General features: G+C 39.2%; 1 protein-coding gene across 1 annotated transcript in view; it reads right to left on the bottom strand.

The window, feature by feature from the left end:
• The window catches only part of LOC124871733 (plexin-B1-like), a 94,659-nt gene extending 80,661 nt beyond the window's left edge, over positions 1–13,998 (bottom strand). The window contains exon 1 of the mRNA XM_047371239.1: positions 13,672–13,998. The gene's annotated coding sequence lies outside the window, so the exon portion shown is untranslated. The remainder of the gene's footprint in view (positions 1–13,671) is intronic.
• Between the last annotated feature and the right edge of the window lie 2,069 nt (positions 13,999–16,067).

Raw genomic sequence — 16,067 nt, 5'->3', positions numbered from 1 at the left:
GGCTACTTCCAGCAGGATGGTGCACCATCAGAAGATGGCTATATTGTGGTCATAAAAGAGATGGGCATGGTCCACTCAGGTAGGCTTTGGGGTTTAAGTGATGCTCAATCGGTCCAAATGGGCCCAAAGTGTGCCAAGAAAATCTCCCCCACATCATCAAACCACCTCACCAGTTAACTGTTCATACAACGTCTGGTTCATCTCTGATCCACCCAATGACTGCAGAATCATCTGAGTATTTCTGCAGATGACAGGAGTCTGTCTTGTACTGGACGTTTGAGGTGTACAGAGTGAAAACGAATGGTGAGAGTACAGTCCCCTGTGGTGCTCCTGTGCTGCTGACTACCTGGTTAGACTCACAACCCTTCAGTCTCACAAACTGTGGTCTGTTTGTCAGGTAGTCTTTGATCCAAGAGATTGTTGAGGCCTCCACCTGAGTCTTCTGGAGTTTCTGACAAAGCAAATCAGGTTGGATTGTATTAAATGCACTGGAGAAATCAAAGAACATGATCCTCACAGTGCTGCTGTAGTTGTCCAGATGACAGTGGGTTTGTTGAAGCAGGTGTATGATCAGAATCAACTTTATTGCCAAGTTCGTACATACAAACAAGGAATTTGACTCCGGTACACTTTGCTCTCTGGGTTGTTTTTTTTGTTTTGTTTTTTAATGTGTTATAAGATATATTTATGCATATATCTGTATGTCCCTAAATATACATATATACAATGGGATCTTCAACTCCACAGCAATAAGCAAACTGAAGGAGGTCCTGATAGTTTGTTGTTTACTCAGGTGGGCCAACAGGAGTCTCTCTAGAACCTTCATGATGTGGGATGTCAGGCAACAGGTCTATAGTCATTAAGGACTGATGGGTGAGTTTTCTTTGGTACCGGAACAAGACAGGAGGTCTTCCACAACACTGGAACATTCTTCTGGGCCAGGCTAAGGTTGAAGAGGTGCTGCAGAATCTCAGAGCTGCTCTGCACAGGCCTTCAGGACTCTAGGGCTGACAAGATCTGGACCTGCAGCCTTGTTCTGGTTCAGTCTCTCCAGTTGCATGTTCACCTGACGTCTTGAGACACACAGGTGAAAGGGGGAGGCAAAGGAGCATAAGCATCTGCTGATTTGGTTGAAGATAAACATGTAGAAGCAGAAGGGTCCATGGCTGACGTGGAAGATAAAACGTTTGAGGCGTTACAGGACAGCTGTGGGTCAAAGGAGGGTGGGATGTCTGTTTGGCTGTGAGCATGAGAGGAAGATGCTGAGCATTTTTCTGAACTGAACCTATTGAAGAATGTGTTTAGAACCAGTGAGCTAAACATTCTTCAATAGGTTCAGTTCAGAAACAAGTTCAGCGTCCATCTCTCAAAACCCTTGTTTATTTCAATGTATGTTTTGCAATACGTATACCTAAATACTACTCTAGATGTGAATAAACAGCAATTCAGCCTAAGAACATGTTTCAATTCTTTATGTTAATAAGCAGCCAACTAGATGCTCACTTTTGTCATGGTTGCACAGGCCACACAAACCGTCTAAATGATTTCCTCTCTTTTTCTTCTGCAGCTGCTGCAATTGGAGCAAGCAGACACAAATACGCCATTTCTCAGCTGTATTCCACCCAGGGGCCAAGGTCCTTTACTGGATTATTCTGATCTGCTCCTCTCTTCATCTAATAAAACACTGAATGAGCAGCCACTCATAGACATGGAACGGTTTGGTAAACAAAGGGCATCTGTCAGACCTCGTGAGCTAGAGGACCGAGTCATTTAAAAGTCCTTTTCAGGTTCAACAACAAACTTCCGGAGGAATCTCACATGGAACGAGATCAGCGTTTCCTGGGAAGCCAATGAAAACGGCAGCTTTGGATTAACAACTCAACATATTGCTAATTCAGATGCAGTGAAAATAAAGAATATGGATTACAGAACAATCAAGTTATTTTTCCTTTCACATGAAAGAAAATAATAAAATTAGAAAAACAAAGCAAAATAGAATGTTTTTTAGAATGCTCAGAACGAAGAACCCAACATAAAATCTGGCATTTTCAAATTTTTATTTCTCTTCTGGTTACTGACAGTTAACTGGATCTAAGATGACAAAAAGAAAAGTGCTGATCTGGGTTGGAACATTGCTTTGAAAAAAACAGCTTCATCTGCCCTGGAAATAGACATTCAGCCTGATGCCAAATAGGCTGAGACTTTGAAGCATTATGGTTTAAACTTCAACCTTATTACTTTCCTTCAGCTTTTCATTAACCAGAGGGATGCTTAAGAGGATTTAAAATTACCAACAACATCTAGATACGAAAATCTATGGTATCCAGTAAGCTGATTTAAGGAAATGTTATAAATATCTGTTTGAGGGAATTTAAATCCACAACTGACTTTTGACAAATCTCTGTACATAAATCCTTCTAGGGTTGTTCATTCATATGTATTATTCCTTTTGAAATTAACATTTGAAATAAGTAATATATACTTAAAGTCACAAAATAGGTACAAAATGATATAGAAATGAAATACGTCCAGCTAATAAGTTGGTAAGGTATAACATTTCTTTCTTTAAAACTGAGTAAACGCACAAATTCAACTGTAAAATATATAAGTAGCGCTGATCTCAAGGTCTAAAAATAAAGCCAATGCAACTTGATGCAAACCTATTCTATTTAATGAACAGCAGGGGGTGACACCTGTGGCTGGACAAAGAAGTCTAACGACAAAGTTCTGAAGTTATTTTTTTCTGAATTGCATTCATTAGTTTAAGAAAATTGCGATTATTTTCAAGTAAAAATGAGAAAAAGATCACAATTTTGTAGCCAATCTCTGATTTCCATAACGCTTTCACCGAGTGACAGCAATTTTTACAGATTCTGCTTTCTTTTTAAGAGTTATAACATATTAATGATATTTTCACAGGATTCCAATAGATTTCTGAGGACTTTACAGTCTTCTGGCAACATCTAGTGATGCATGCCAGATGTAATGCATTATTTGAAGTTCAAGCAATGTTGAAGCAGTCGATGTTGCTCCGCCCACTTCTTGTCTTTCACCTGAACAGTTTCCATCATAAACCTTCAAGTTCATCACTCGTATCATAAACATAAAATAAAATTGTAAAAGAAGACAAATTCAATTTCAAAATCTCTGGTAGCTTCTCTGGAACAACCATAATGAGAACACTTCAGTACTTCTTTGCACATCAGCTCCACAAAACAAAGGCACCCTTAGCTTTTACATGAAGATTAAAATATTCAAGAATTGCTTCAAATTTCACTTCCCCCTGCTACCAAGTAGTGGTTAAACATTTGCATGAAAACTGTGTGAGCACCAGCAAATAATGAGTGAAAGAGCTAACCTCTCTACAGAAAATAATGGGGCTTTTCGCAAACAAAGGAAGGAGTTTTTCTAATGAAGAACCTTAATTACAGCAAAGAATTATGGATTTGTTCTTTCATTGGGCCTCTATTGTTTCTTATTCAGTTTAATACTAAACAAATCCTCCTAAAAACATGTCCATAATAAGTTACTTTTTCTAATTACTAGTTTCATGATCGTTTTTGTTTTATAGAGTATGTACAGTAGAGAGAAACATCTGTTGGACAACAAGGCTTTTCATCAAGTCTACATTGTTATTATGGTTCATCCTTAACTTTTTAAACCGAAAATTGTGCTTTTTGGCACCGAAGGTTTTGTACTGATTGTGAGTTAATTCATACCCACCAGGGACACATTTCGTACCCACTTATACAAAATCATAATTTTTGTAATATATTTTACGCACAGTCTGTGTAAGGCAGGGGTCTCCAAATGCAGGCCGGGAAAGCGCGTCCGGAAATGCTTAGATGCATCCCTGCTCCAGCACATCTGAGTAAAATGGCTGAATTACCTCCTGAGCATGTCAACAAGTTATGCAGATGCCTTAGAATGAGCCAGTTCATTGTTTCAAGGGTTGTGGAACAGGAATGCATCTGAATGTTGCGGGAAAATGGCTCTAAAGGACTAGAGCGGGAGATCCCTGATGTAAGACAATGTGGTTTTATAACTCTATAAATCATATCTACCAGCATGTCTTAAAACAGCCAACTGACAACAAACAGGAATCATGCAAAAATAAATGCAAATATAGAAAAATATTAAGTCATACATGATTTCCTGATGACTTTTTATATCTATTGCTGTCACTTTGCTGCTAATACATGGAACTTTCCTCAATTAAACACAAATAAAAGGTTTATTCTTCTCTTTTTTATAGTTTATAAAAGAACTTAACTACAAAAAGAAATAAACTGATATGCAATTGCTTGTACGATATGAGTGTGAAACAGAAGAAAGGGACAAAATCTCAATGCATAGCTACAGGATAGGGGTACAAACTGAGAAAGGGGCAAACTGACTTGCACCCAAAATACCAACAGCACTGCAAACAAAATACCAAGGAAAGCTTTAACCAAATTCGTGGATAATCAATTTGCCAGTGAACAATGCAAGGCAGATGTGGCCATGCAGACAAAACGTCTTGTCACTTTGAACCACTTCTCTTGCATCACCTAAAGTCATTTAACTCATCTAGTATCTGCTGGGATCTCAACTGCCAGTGGAAATCTCACTCACTGCTAATAAATCTAAGGATCAGATGAACATCCGTATAAGAAAGAAACCCTGCAGAGAATGAGGAAGGAAATGGGGAAGCTGACCTAGCAAGAGCCTCTCAATCTTACTTTATGTCCGTATGCACAAGTAATCCAAAATCCATTATCTCAATAGACAAAAGCATAAAGAAGTCCAGTTGGGTTTGCTTGATCAATGGATTCCCAGAATGTTATCTTGACTGCTATGCAAATGGTATTGATCATTTCTCGAACACTGGTGGTTCCATTCCTTGTTAGCTGAAGTAATTAACTGAACTATTCGGAAGGACAAATAATGAAGCAAATTAAATATGGGGTGTCTCTCTCAGGCTGTGCACTGATTACATTTCAGAGTATTAATACCAGCTGCCCATAAGACCAAAGCCCCACCTCATGATAAAGACCTCATCAACAAATGCAAGGACATTTCTTTAAGAAAGGGAATGTTCCACATGTGAGTGTCAGATCGCTAGCATAACTCTACCAGACACTAAAGCAACTGCCCTGGGTGTATGGTGCTAGGTGTCATGGGTGACATGATACCTACTACCATACAATGAGGGAAGAGATTTATATTTGTGGCTCACCAGCAAATGGCCTCACATGTGTATACATTCAGCACTATATCCAGAAAGAGCTCAAACAGAGGTAGGAGGCCTATAGACAGAAAGGGAGCTACCTTTTTCAGAATTATATAGTTAGTGTTTGTTAGTAGTAGAGGTTCAGCATTCAGTCAGACCCCAGATGAGATCAGCAAATGCAAAGTTATAACAAATGTATTTAATAAAGTCAGGACAGGATTAAGCCAAATTGAGAATCAACCGTTCTATAGAGAACTGCCTGCAATTTGATTCCAGTATAGAACAATACATATGGTTAGAACCGGGCCTTAAATTCTGGTTTTGATTCAGCTCAGCATAACTGCTACAGACTTGCTCTCCTTTAAGCGATCAAAACCAAAAATCTTTAAGAGGGTGTCAAAAATATTCTGAAATCTTCAGATGAACCAAGAAATCTGCTGCTGATCAGAAGAAAATCGGCTTGTCTCAGACTTTTAATACAATATTTTTCAGATCAGGTCAATGCAGGGAACTATGTGCTACCAGGTTCCACTGAAAACAGCACTCTTTGATGTAAAACTTGATACTGAGTGATGAAGAATCAAAGTTAGTCACATAATTTCATTATCGGTCAATGTCCAAAATGAAGTCAGAGAGATGTAAAATGCAATTTAAAAATAACCTTTTCCTAGATAGGCCTGGAGAGCAAAAAAGAGCCTCAATTTAGGCAGATAACAGGAAGGCTACACATATTACAGCTTTCTCTGTCTTTACCTTTTAAACTGTCAACCCCTGTCTCTTATGGAGCATGCCATTTTCAGAGATGTTGGCAATGTCAGAGTTAAGGTAAGGGTCTACATTTTCTATGGAACAGAGTAGAGTATTACTGGTTTAGTATCAGTGTTAAACCCTAATATAAGATGTTAAAGACAGTTTAAAACGTCAACTCTGGGCCACAGCGCATGTAGGGGTAGAGAACACTGAAACACTGTTCCCCATTTCCTTTCTCATTGCCAAATACAGAGGCCTAACTCCTCAACATAGCTGTCCCAGATTCGAGTCCTGACCCCGGAGACCTAAGCTGCATGTCTTCTCTCTGCCTACTTTTGAAAAAAACAAAACGATGTCAACTCTGCTATCAGGTTGTTTTGAAATAGCAAAGCTCTGTTTTACAGTGTCTACTCCTTCGCACAGTGTGATGTAAGCCTTGCTCTTGAGAAAATTATATGGTTAGAACTAAAATATTTTGAATGCAGGTGTTATAATTTTTGATGTTATAGTTCTTAAGAAGAAATCGGAGGTAGGCAGTATCAGTATCAGCAGATCAAAGCTTTAGAAAAAAAAAATAAGATCAGAATTCAGCCCCAAAATTCTAATAACACGACATCTAATCCCTGGACAAATGATGGAGGTAAAATAACTTCTCCTATTTTTATTCAAAAAAACAAATAATCCAGAAAGTGTTTTAAATAAATAGGGTTCAACTGGACTGATCTTTTGTGGTATAGCCCAAAACACTGCTTGGTTTGACAGTAGAAACACAGGTTTTATTGGAAAAATAAAGAATGGAAACCTTCAGCATATTTGAAAAAGTGATGGATTTTGTGATATAGTCAAATACTAAAATAATAAATAGCCACAACCCCATTTAAAACTGTTTAATCCCAACTGCATCAGCATCATTGCACTGATATCTCAAAGTAATGTCTGCATAAATATAAATTTATCAACCATTAGAAAACACTATACCTTTTAACAAGAATAAGATCAAGGTTTATAATCCAGTTATTTTAACTGCTGTAAAATCACAGACAAAAAGCACATCTATGTGTTCTAAACAGAGAGAGGGAAAATTGAGAGCCTGAGGCAATATAGAAAAGGGCAGCTGGGGGCTTAAGGTTTTGTGTAGATGATGGGCTGGAGGGTGGACCCTGACTCTCTGGGGAGTTGTGTAAGAGAACAGGGGTTGTGGTTGAAGCCAAGCGCTGGTGACATGGCACACACATACACAACTGTACCAAGATGTAGGGCTGCCTCAGAACAATAAAAACCACACCCTTTAGGTCTAATAAGGTATCCCATTTTCTGACATTGTGTAAGAAGATTACACTAAAAAAGGATTACATTGGTGAGGATTATGGTGACCATATTGCTCATATTAGTAGCTCGATTCAAGCATCCAAAAAGAAGCAACATTTGAGGTTTAAATAAAGAGTTCATGTAGGGAGGACGGACTCTGGTAACATGTGATATTTAATCCAGTGTTTCATACACATATTTAGTCTTGCAAGCAGGACATTTTAACTACTACAAAGTGTTTTCAGGGCTCAGTTCAGCATATTCCACTTTTTGTTTCAAACTGACGTGAAGAAACACCACCATCAGGCCCACCAGAACAGCAAGGTAGAAGAATTCATTCAATAATTAAGAGTTTTGCAATATGTTTGGGGAAACTAAGAATTACCTTTGTTTATTTTCACAATTAGAGTAAAGGTTTACAAATTGTGTTTTAATAAATCTGTAATCTAATTCAGTCTAGGTTTGGGTAGAACTGCAGTATTCATGCTAGTCTTTTGCCAAAAAGAGCTTGAAAAGTGAATCTAGATGTTACACAGCACAGCAGTTAAACGGGGGTTCACTAATGTTTTTAAGCAATAAAAGAATTATTACAGACTTCACATTTAAACCGATATTTAATGCAGTTAGCGTTACTACGTGTGTATTACCAAGAGAGGGAGTGGACCTGTACCTAAACTGTAAGATTTTGAAAAGACAGCCAGCATTTACTATTCCAGAACGTTCCATGATAGATCATTGAACTCTTCAAAAGTGGTGAACCAGAGAAACCTCAGTAACATATTTAGCTTCAGCAAAAGTCCAACTTCCTGAATCAATAGCCAACATGCCTCCAATTAAAAATGCACTTTTCTTTCTAGAACTCACTTACACATTACTCCCTCTGCTACTTTCCCCTACTACTCTCCATTTATCCATTTCTTGAAATAAAGTTTGCCATTAACTTCCTCTTCTCTCTCTTAGGGGTTGCTGCAAATTGAAAGACTTGAGGCAGTCAGCCATCCACTGCTGTTACATTCTCATTCATTTGAAGGGATTGATGCAAAGTCAGTGACTCAATGCAATTGGCGCATTGTTCTGAAGTTAAAAAAACAACAACTTTAGTTCGAAGAATAAATGGAACCCGACTAAATTGTCAAACTGGAACGAATGTACTTACATTCAAAACTCTCTACATGAATACATTGATTATATACATTATATTGCCAAAAGTATTTGTCTGTTTAATTTTACATGAACTTTGATGACATCCTATTCTTAATCTATAAAATGTCCATTTTGTTGGTGGGCCCACCATTGCCAGCAATAGTAGCTTTAACTATTCTGTAAACCTCTTCCATAATGTTTTGGAGTGTGTTTATAGTTAGACGAAAAATCCAGAATTGTAGCCTCCGCTCCAATTCATCCCAAATTGGTTTCAAGAAGGTTGAGGTCAGGACTCTGTGCAGGCTAGTCAAGTTTCTCCAGGCCAAACTTTATATACCTGCAGCCGCGCAAATGATTGAAACACCAGAATTTATTGATTTTGTGGTGTGTCCCAATACTTTTGTTTGTATGTGTGTAGATAAATTGGATATTGAGACGGCATTTGTTGTGTATTGGCGAATATATATATATATATATATATATATATATATATATATATATATATATATATATATATATATATAGGTTGTTTTTTTTAAACATCTCACTTACTGAAAGAAGCTAACTAAGTCTTCTTCCTTCAGTAACAACTTAGCCACCGAAGACTGTTGCTGGCTCCACCTAATAGCACTCGGCATGGTGCATTAGCCAACTGGAATCGAACATAAACTTATCTGATCGCCACCAGATTCCTAAGTGCCTCACTAATCTAAATTGAGCGTACGGTCAACACTTATGAATACAAATGCTCCAAGAAAGCTGAGTACCAGATACTGAACTATTAAGTCTAATAAAAAAACCAAAAGAAATCATTGGGTAGCCATGAAAGAGCAGTTCAACCATCTTGCAACCTCATCCTGTAGAGCTGATTAAGTATGATGTTACATATCAATATCAGCCTGACACAAAGCTACTCAAAATAAACCCTGATGACACTATAAAGTGGTGGTTAACCAGGAGCTGTTGTTTGGTGAGTAAAATGATTTTAGATTAGGCTAAACCTACACTCAAGAACATCGTATCAAGGCACATTATGTGACTGTCTGTCTGACACATCTGTTTAAGTTCTTCTCTTGACAGATGTCCTGTACCTCTATTGTAAAGTCTGTGCAGTAAATAGGATGAGAGGATGGAGGAGGATTTCCATTTAAGTACAACGAATAGAGGCTTGCTGCTAATGAAAAGCAGTATTTATTAGGCTGCCAATCTGACTGTCCGCCAACTCCCTCGGGGGCTTACCGAGGCCAAGGGGATTTGATCTACTCAACAGATAGCAAGCACATCTAAAGCTGAGTTCAACTAAATGCAATGTGTTTTCACTATGATTTTAAAAATAATAAAAGGAAAGGCTTGGAAAGAGGGGAGGAAAATATGAGGTATGAGGTTAGAGTTTGCACAATGGCTCTCAGTTTCCATTATCTTCCCAAAGATGCCTGTGGCCACAGTGGTGCCCGGGCAAGTGTTCTCCCACACCCCATTACAGCACGCACATACACACACACAGAAAGACAGAGGCAGGGTAGAATGTACCATGAGGGACCACCAGCTGTTGCAGCGACTGATATGGGGAACGCCCCAAAATACTTCTATCTTCAAAATCTGTTGCACACATTCTTCCCCGCTCTGACACAGATTTACCTACACGGTCAGGCTCTTCACACTCTGATTGCTCTCTGTGTGATTTCATCCTCTGGTTTTAACCAACAGCACAGTCACTTATTTACTAGATACAATCCAGACTGTCATTCCTGTCCTGTTTTTATGATTACGTACCACACAGCTCATGCCTGGAGTGCTACAAATACAGCTAAATATACACCTCACATCTTACTACAGAATGTGGTGGACAGATGAGGAGGCCCCCATGAAGAGATTCTTACATTCTGAACTGAAACATTGAAGCCATTTTGTTTCATTGATCTCATTCGTTTCCTGTTCTCATGCTGATAAAAGACAAAATACCCATCTCAAAATATGCTCGACCCCTGACACCTATAAATCAGGAAACCCCTTCCATGCCGCAAACATGCCCGGGAGTCACTTTTTTATGATTTATAGAAAGCAAAGCAAACTGATGGTTTCAGCAGTGGAGCATTGCCTTTCAATGACCAGCTGCATCTGAAGTGGCCTTTCGACCCATTCCTCTTGATGTGTCATGAAAGGTCTGAGAAGAATAAGAGGCAACCTAATCACTTCCTGCATGCAATTCATTTTAGAATGACTAAAAACCAGACATTTCTGCAATACTGCTTCAGATTTTAAGTCAGAATGAAGAAATTCAAAACTAGTAATGTACAAATCAATTTGGTGGTGACTAGAAGCAGCCGATATTTTGAACTCAGTGAAAAGTTCTTCCTTTTCTTTACTTTTCTAATAAAGTTGAAAATTGGAAATGCACCAAAAAATACGCTGGCGAACAGAATTGGTCGTTTTTCAGCTTTACCAGCCCTGGCCAGTGACCACCAAATTTGAAAATTTTAAATCCCAATTTTATTCAATCAGTGAAAACTACCAGGTCAACAACACTCTGGTGTTGAAGATGTTACTGTAGGTTCAAGATCCAAAGTTAACTTTTCCAGCATTAACGAGGTGTTTAAAAATGAAGCCTAAGGAAGCAGAAAACTGTAAGAAGCAATTTACAAGTTAAATATTTCTTCTACAGAAGCATTTCAGCTCTTCCTTGAGGCCAACACAACACAGAACTAGACTTCAGGAGGCGCTGGTCATTCACTTCTTCACTATTTTCTACTTTTGGCCAGTTTGGCTGCTTCGTGCCAGACTTTTTCTGTAAAAAAAGAATATCAGTTTATACCTGCTTGGGGGATGCGGTGTTAAATTGGAAAATGAGCAATGTGACCTAAAGCCGATTTCAGCAGACAAAAGTTGAAACGTATTACATCAGAGTTGTTCTGTATCAAAGTCTGAGAATCAGGTACCGCATCCAGTGGCGGGATAGGGCCTTTCTTCTTCTGGTGGTTACACTATCAAGGAAGTACAGAGGAGTTCTGACAAAAAGCAGATCCCAAAGCAAGCAGCTCCCAGATTATAATCTCACTGTGCCGCTAAAGGGGTCTCATTCCTTTAAAGGCACAGGTGGTGGAGCAAATGCATAAACATGATATGCATGACTAACCTGAAAACACCTCCACCACAAGATCTATAGAGGGAGGAGAAAGATGCTGGTCCAGCCAGATCATTACAGTCTACTAATACACATTCAATTCCCTAAGAAACTGACCAATTTCTGATCAAAGGTCAAGGAAAACAAACTGATTAAGTTTTACCTGGGTGATATTTTTGGGTTTTCTTTGAGGTCTGACCTGTTGTGTAAAAATCATTTGTGTAAACATTTTTTTAATTCATCAGTCAATCTTACCAACATTGACCATAACAGCAAAACTATGTTGTTTTGAGTTTTCAGTTCGATGTATTTAATGAACAAAAAAAAAATGCTATACCATTTTTGGCATGCCAATTACTGGTCAATGCCAATATTGAGAAAACTGAAAGATTTTGATCAATGGACGATAGGAGGTGCCTATCTAGTTAAAGTAAAGGTCTATCAGCCAATCAATTACCAATGTTTATATTTTCTATAGGAACTTTGGCCATTTTCTTTCTGGTTCATTTGACAATTCGTATATCAAAACTATTTCAATTGTAAAAGGCCCCCAAAGCATGTTTTCCTCTGAAATCTGATGTGCAAAATTCACTCATTAATATCATTTTAAGCTGTTAATTGCATGACATGTAATAGATTTCCTCAACAAATTAACATATCCATTCAATTCCTTCAAACATATGTGGAAAAGGCTCTGAAATAGAAGGATAGAGGCTGCAATGGCTGGTCAACATTTGTTGTATGTAAATAAAATTGACACTGTCATCTGAGCTTCCCACCCACTAAGAAAAAACGTGGAACTCCCCACCAGTTTCAGTCTATAAATGCATCATGTTTTTTGACCCACTTTTATGAGTTTAATAAAAATGTAGATATTGGACGGGGTTGTGTCATTTGATGCATGAGAGCGAATAATCTTTTAACCCCTTTGTTTACCGTTCTAAGAACCTGCAGCACATTTTTCTCTTTTATGTTTTACAGCACTTAGGAAAAAACAAAATACAAATTTAAAAAAAAATCGGAATTGGTCGATCAGACGCCAAAGGAATTTTACTGTGGCAACTTTAAATTTTGAAATTGCTCTTAATGGAAGGGTAAAATAATGTTTGATGCATAAATGCATAGCTTTATTTTTGTTTTTCAGGCTCCAAGACAGGTTAACAATTACCAAGGTTGATCTATGGGCCATGAAGAGTGTGAACAACCCAACTTCAATAAAGAACAGTGTTCCTGATAATACTATAAGGGCACAGCTCCATTGATCCCCCATGGTCCACACTAGGTAATGTGATATCATACTTTGGAGCAGAGCCCTCAGTAAGCAGATGGCCAGCTATTCAAAAATGTCTGGAAACAAAGAGCCACATGATTGAGGTTAAAGGCTGGGCCGTTCAACCACAAAAATCTATATAAAGTTTTCTAAATGTATGAGAAGTTCTACATCAAAACGTGAAGGACTTCCTGCAGTTCAGATGAGTTCAACTGTTCAGTCTGTGTTGAGGCTTCGGGTCTGATTTATTCATGTGTCGTTTCCACCGATTCTGGCAGATTAAATGTGACAGTCGGCACCGAACCAGTCTCCATCTTCCTTTTATAGCCATCTAAAAAAAAAAAAAACACACACACACACACACACAGCCACGCCAAGGAGGAATTCCTGCCTGACACACGCGTTTCTACTTTTCTCTGCTCCCAGGAAAGACGCTTTATCAGCGCCGCTTCAACCCTGCTCATGTTTCTCCACACCGCGGCATGCGGACCATCCAGAAAACTGAGCGCAGGAAACTTGTGTCCAGTTCAGCTGGTGGCAGACGGTTCTGCTGCCCTCTGGAAGAGGCAGCTGCAGAACAGCGGCAGGTGAACAAAGCATATCTGACATTTGGCTCCCACAGCTCACAGACATTCCTGGATCAGCTGACTGCAGCGTGGGGTCCCAGCAGCGTGGACACAGGTCCGGGCTCAGAATGTTAAACGGTCGCAATGGTACCTCTGGGGGGAAATGCGTCGGTGGGACGCTAATACACCTGTTTACTAGAACTCGCTTCAAACTTCTAATAAAAACTTGAGTTGCGTTTTATTTAGTCGATTTATGTTGTTTTTATATGAACACGCCGAAAACAATGCGGTTGAAGCTTACCTGTTAGGTGCTAAGTTGGTGACTCAGCCGTTCATGGTGAGCAGGGAAGCAGCCGCACATCCACGCTGGTTGGAGCAGCTGATGAGACTCAGCTTCCACTTCACCAGCCGGCGAGAAACAGAGAAAACACAAAGCGTGGAAGAAACTACAGCGAAAAAGAGGGAGAGAGTTTAAAACCGAATTCCTGTGAACTTCAAAAAAATAAATAAACGAGGACGGCGGTGTGAGTGAGAGCGGCTGCTTTCTGCCGCTAAGGAAGACGCAGCTCTCTGCACATCTGAGAGCTTTCAGGAGCAGTCAGAGCAGCGGAACGGACAGACAGCATCCAGCGACGACAACACGGAGTTAGACGGGAGGAGACCGGAAGTGCCGTGTGGTCACCTTCAAAATAAAGTTAACAATAATAATCCGTCCATCCATTTTCTTCCATACTGGGCCTTTTCTCCCGCAGTCTATGATCGAGAGGGAGGGGGTTAGCATGGTTGTTAATTGGTCTCTCTTAATTATCCTTTTAGTATGAGTGTGTACGAGTACATGGTGTGTGTGTGTGTGTGTGTGTGTGTGTGTGTGTGTGTTCCTGTCTTGGCATCACAGTGAGAACCATTTTCCCAATTTCACCATCAAATTGAGGACCGTTTGTACCAAAGTGAGGACATTTTGCTGGTCCTCATGACCTATTTTGCTAACGGTTAGGTTTAGGACTAAGGTGTGAATTGACTTTAGGTTAAGGTTAGGTTTAGGTATGCACTGGTAATGGTTAGGTTTAGGGTTATTGTCAGGGTTAGGGCATAGAAAGGGTTGAAAATGACTGAAAATCAATGGAAGTCAATGGGAGTCAACACATGGTCCTCACTACATATAGCAAAACAAGAGTGTGTGTGTGTGTGTGTGTGTGTGTGTGTGTTGCCTGTCCAGGGTGTACCCCGCCTTTCGCGCAATTGAGCACCATTGTCCAAAGATGAGCACCATTTTAATAAACACAGACATTTACAATATTTCTATTCTAAATACTTAGATTAGAAATATTTTTATATAAGATTTATATGAGCAAACATAATGTGTATTCTATATGGTTTGTGTGTCTCACATATCTGCGCTACCTCTTCAGTGATGCTTCATGTGACAACCCCTACCTGAAATCTATTTGTATGTTTCTTATTTGAGGAAAAGGATATGTGATTTTCAAATGTATCACAAATGAAAAGCTGAAAAGTGTGGCATGCCTTTGTGTTTAGCCCCAACGAGCTTTTGCTGCAAATAGAGTTTGTTTGTTTTTTGTCTCATTCTATCTAGCAAAGCAGCTCAAGCTCAGTCGGATTGGATGAAGATTGTTTGGAAACACATTTTCGAGTCTGGTAAAACAAAAAGATTATTGTTTAGATGTAGGTTTTGACTTTGACTGTGCTATTCTACAGCATGGATATGCTATGATCGAAACCATTTCATTTTAGCTCTGGCTGTATGTTGAAGGTCATTGTCCTGTTGGAAGATGAATCTCCACCCCAGTCTCAAGTCAATTACAGCCTCTGATGGCTTTTCCTCAGAGATTATCCTGTAATTAGCCCCAGCCATCTTCCGATCAACTCTGCTCAGCTTCTCTGTCCCTGCTGAAGAAAAGCATGACGGTGCCACACCCCTGTTTAACTGTCAGGATAGTTTGTTCTGAGTGATAGTGTGCAGTGTAGATCCTGCACACATTACATCCTGCCACAAAGTTCAAAGTCCAGCAGGGCTTTTGGCAAACTGACTGCGAGAGGCTCAGATTTATAAACTTTTAATAGAAACCTGGGTTCAGTTATTCAGATTAAGTGTCAAAATAAACGTCTTGACTATGGCTAGAACTTAAACAAACTGTATTTACATGCTTTAGGCCAAAACAGTTTCAACAGTCGGTATTTTATTTTGGAAATCTTTTTCCGGGAGACTGTCATGCCTCTGCTGGCTTCACAATGTAATCTGCAAGCTCCTTGTTGCATGCTGAAGGCTGCCAGTAGCACTCAATATTAAACGGAGAAGCATGGATGGTATTAGATGTTATAAATCTAGTTCTGTGATCAAATTCCCCACCAAATAAGTTTTTCTTTACGCATCTTTTAAATTATTTTAGCTTCTTCGGCACTTGTAGAAGTCGTTTATTCCTGTTGTTACTGCTATTATTTTTCATCATCAACTAATCTCAATTCTGCAAAGTAACTACACCGCTTTAAATCGACATGTCCATTGAGGGTAACTATGAAAACAGAGCTTTCAGTCAGGCTGAAGACAGCTACTCATGGTCTGGTGAAGCGCGGAGAAGGAGAGACTGCCCTCTGCTGGTTGAGAGATAGCATTATTGAATTTGTACACCGGGCCGGAAAGTGCTGAGATTTTAGGACAGTGTTTAGTGAACCCGTTAC

The sequence above is a fragment of the Girardinichthys multiradiatus genome, chromosome 1 (genome assembly GCF_021462225.1).
Source record: "Girardinichthys multiradiatus isolate DD_20200921_A chromosome 1, DD_fGirMul_XY1, whole genome shotgun sequence".
NCBI lineage: Eukaryota > Metazoa > Chordata > Actinopteri > Cyprinodontiformes > Goodeidae > Girardinichthys > Girardinichthys multiradiatus.
This window is presented reverse-complemented; position numbering and strand designations above follow the sequence as displayed.